The sequence below is a fragment of the Coptis chinensis genome, chromosome 8, assembly GCF_015680905.1.
Source record: "Coptis chinensis isolate HL-2020 chromosome 8, ASM1568090v1, whole genome shotgun sequence".
In the NCBI taxonomy this organism is placed as follows: domain Eukaryota; kingdom Viridiplantae; phylum Streptophyta; class Magnoliopsida; order Ranunculales; family Ranunculaceae; genus Coptis; species Coptis chinensis.
In genome coordinates, this window is record NC_141463.1 from 70,511,564 (window position 1) to 70,515,722 (window position 4,159).

Below are 4,159 nucleotides of genomic sequence, written 5' to 3' on the forward strand. Positions count from 1 at the left end.
TGTAGTCATCTTTGACAAGTACTCGAATTGTGGAACAGTCAACTGAGTAAGAAATGCATGTCCTTCAAGGGTTTTCGCCAGTGGATGGTTGTGAACACTATTAACAACAACAATTTTCCAACTATCCACAGTGCCGCATTGGAAACAACATCTTAACTTAAACAGACATCCACATTTTGTTGTTCCCGTATTTCTCTTATTAGCCTTATCTTGACCTACCTTTTTGTGTGAACGATATGCACCCGAACTCTCACAAGTTAAATCCAGCCTTGGTACTCGGTTCCTGTTAGCATACTGCGACTTCCAAATTACCACAGCCACATTACATAGTTTTCCCCGAGCAGTTGTCTAACCAATTACCTCATTACGAGTATAAAATACCTAAAGATATGAAAGAAAACAACAATCAATACACTAATATAATTTCATTTAGAAAATAAAAACAAATAAAATCAATACCTAATATGTACCTCATCTATAGTAAATATTTCTGTTGTACCCATTGAAAGAGGTTGAACATCATCCACGTCATTCGAGTTTACAGGGTTCTCGGAACCCCACAAAGGATCCTGCATGAAGAACAATTGTTAAGTGATGTATAATACAGATGGTTTTTTATACAATTTTATTAGAATTGTAATTACATACCCAAGTCGATTTGGTGAAATTTCATTTTATTTTAATAATTTTTTTCTCATTCGATGTGACTAGGTCGTTTAGGACTCACCCAATTCGATGTGGTCATATCGTTTGTAACTGAAGGTAATCGATGTAGCTGGGTTGTTTAGGATTAATACCTATCGATGTGGCTGGGTCATTTGTGATGCCCAAATGCGATGTGGTGGGGCCGTTTGGTACTCGGGTGTAACACAAACACATACTCATCACAAACACAAACTCTAGCTAGGTTTACCTTATGTCATTGACGATTTCTTCGCATCTCCATTGTCTGACTGATTGTATCATCTTCGTCTTCACTTCCCATTGCAACTTTTTCACTTTCAACATTTTCTCTCATTTGGTCATCTTCCATTCCTCTCTCTTCTTCATTTTCTCTCATTTGTTCATTAAATGGTTCATCATTTCTCTCATTTGTTCATTAAATGGTTCATCTTCATGTTCTAAAAAGTTCGGGTATTCCATTTTACTGTTTCGAAGTTTAGGACTTAGGTATAGTTTAAGGATTAGGAATGTGGGAGAAGAGAAGAGAAAGGCTAAACATGTTGGCTTCATGTTATCTCGATGTAGTTGGGGGCAACACAAATTACGATTTTTAGGTCAATGTGGCAAATTTGTAATAATTTTTTTTGGGTCTGCCCAACACAAAATGGGAGGTGCCCATAGCGAGTACATAAAAAAAAACAAACTGACCTGAAAAAGAAATTATTTTATCATCAAAATCCTGTTAATAACCAACAGGTAACCAATCACCGAAATCCGACCACCGGTGACAAAAAAAATGAAGCCCTAGTTTTGAACCCTATCACTCCGATACCATGTAGAATTCTATAAAATGAAAATATTATTACACTAGGGTACCATTACATAGGGACTCACTCTCCTTAAATAATAAGTGAACACATACTTAGACTACTACCGACTCAATGTTAAACTAAACCGCATACTAGAACTTATATATATCTCAACACTTAAGTGGACCAGATTTGTTTGGTTCAGCTCTCAAGTGGGATTAAGAGTTCAAAGAACACAACAACAACCATGTCTGAGGGAGAGGCTGGATTTGTATCTATCGTGGTGTACTAGTAAGAATAGTGAGTTTTGCCTTGTTGGTACACATATCATGTTTTTACTCCAACACATGTGGAGTACAAGGAATGAGGTCAAATTTGAAAACAGGAAGGCTAATAGGAAAATGATTATCAGACAGATCGAGCAGAACATTGGTTGATAAATGCTATCTAGCCTACAGAGAAGAACCTTCTAACTCTCAACCTATTTTTAGTCCTTATGATGAAAGTATTGATAGATTATTTCCAATCATTCCAAATGAGTGCATTGTTATAAGATTTGATGCTTCTTTTACTAGAGACACAGGATGGGCTGGAGCTGGATCGATAGCTTGTAACAGTGAAAGGTACATTATGGGAGTTGCTGTCAGAAGGTTTAAAGCTCAGCTGGACGCTGAAGAAGCATAAATGGGAGCAGCAGAACTTGCAGTCCTTATGGCGAAACAACTTAGCTACGACCACTATGTTTTGGATGGAGATAACATGGAGGTGATAAAAGCTTTACAAGGATCAGAGTGCAAATGGTCATTCGAAGCTATAAAGACCTTCATAAACTCTCTAATTTTGGATTTCAATTCCTATACTTTTCAATGGATAAGTAGGATTTCAAATGGGGATGCAGATTCACTGGCTAGATGGGCTAACCATCAATAGGGAAATTCTGCTCTTTCGAAGTGTATGTCAGATAGTTTATCTTTAAGTTAATATATAATAGTAGTATTACATCGATATATAGGCATAGGCCCTGTAGCCATCAAATTTGGAAAGAGGCACAGGCACTGTAGCCACATTCTAGGCACAATCAATCCAATCCATCAATCTATTTCCAATCCTACGGATATAGTCTATATGAAATTTCTGCCGCTGGATATTTTTAGAGTTCTAAAAATCAAAATAGCTCAATATCAAAATCGATAATCTTACGACGGGTTTTCTCTCTCCTGTTCCTCTCCCAAATTTGCTCCAAATGAAAACCAATACCTCCAACACAAAATTAAACAACGAATCTGGCATGTGTGCTTCTCCATCTCGCATCCTCCAACAAACTTGTAGAAGAGGTACTTACATTATATGCTTTCTCACACGTATCTTATCATCATCCAGAAGATAATTTCTAGCTGAATTTTGCCCATCAATAGAGAAAAAAAAAAAAAAAAAAAAAAAAAAACGATTGAATTCTCCATAGGCATGGAGTGGCGTTAAAATAGTTCAATAGATACTCACTATATACACAGGGTTGTTGTTGTTTTTTTTTTTCGATAATTGGTATAGTTATAATGTAAGGCACCTCAACATATGCTTTTAGTTTAATTTTCGGAAGAGCTATTATGTTTCACAGTATTATGCTTTTAGACAAAAAATTTATATACAACATCTGTTCGTTTCAGTATTAGAAAAGTATCTGGATATACTTTGAACATATACTAGGAATTATGATAAATAATTAGATGATGTTATATTTCAATATAGTTTTCCAATAAGAGTTTGGTAATCACGTCTTAGAATTTTTTGTCCAATCCTTTGCATATTTATGGAACTAATTTTTGGTTTTTCTAGGTCCAGCTCAGCAATGAACTGAGAAAATTGGATGACAAACTTAGAGCTGATGAAATTCTCCTTGAAAACAAGGTGTTATATTGCCTTAGTATATATCGCCACTCTAGATCTTTGTCACTATGCTTGGTGTCCTGGTATACTTAGTTTGGTGGATCATGTTAAATTGATTACAGAATCTTGAAATCAAGAAACTAAAAAATGAGAAGAAAAAGGCATTGGCGGCACAATTTGGAGCTGAAGCAACTCTTTGAAGGGTGCATGCTAATAAAAAAGATGAGGGTTTTGTTCCTGTCAAGGCTCTTATAGCACCTCTTGAGGCGGAGATCAAAATCTATAAAAATGAGGTAATATTGATTATTACTGACCCTTGCAGAACCAACCTAAACATGGCTAGTAATTATTTTTGGTTCCAAATGTTATTCATAGGGTGTGTTTGAAATGGCAATTCCCAATTTCCAGTAGTTGTCTGCGATTCTTGCCTAAAATCTAAAGAACCAGGAGTTCTATTAGAAACCTTTAACATCTGATCATCTTCAACTACTAGATATTTGATAAAAGTAAAAAGCTATTGTTTTACCTAAACTTAACTAAATATGCTAGGAATAAGTAAAACGTGTGACTTTACTCTATGGTTATCAAAGTTTCTACTCTCGATTATCTTGCGATATGATGTAGTAAAGAATTCGTTCCACTCCTAGTTTCTTAGACATAACAATTTCACTAATTTAACAATTCTATAATATCAACGAGAGCATTAATTGAATTATACTAATATGGTGAAATAACTAATTAAAATGTTCTAAACTATACTATGGCAATTTGATTATAAAATGTGAATGAGAAGAAGAGATTAG

At 35.1% G+C, this 4,159-nt stretch overlaps 1 long non-coding RNA gene across 1 annotated transcript; it reads left to right on the forward strand.

The window, feature by feature from the left end:
* Window positions 1-2,734: 2,734 nt before the first annotated feature.
* Window positions 2,735-3,576, forward strand: LOC147482746 (uncharacterized). The gene is made up of 3 exons (XR_015205175.1): window positions 2,735-2,806; window positions 3,312-3,377; window positions 3,479-3,576. It is a non-coding gene; the product is annotated as an uncharacterized LOC147482746 (long non-coding RNA).
* Window positions 3,577-4,159: the final 583 nt, after the last annotated feature.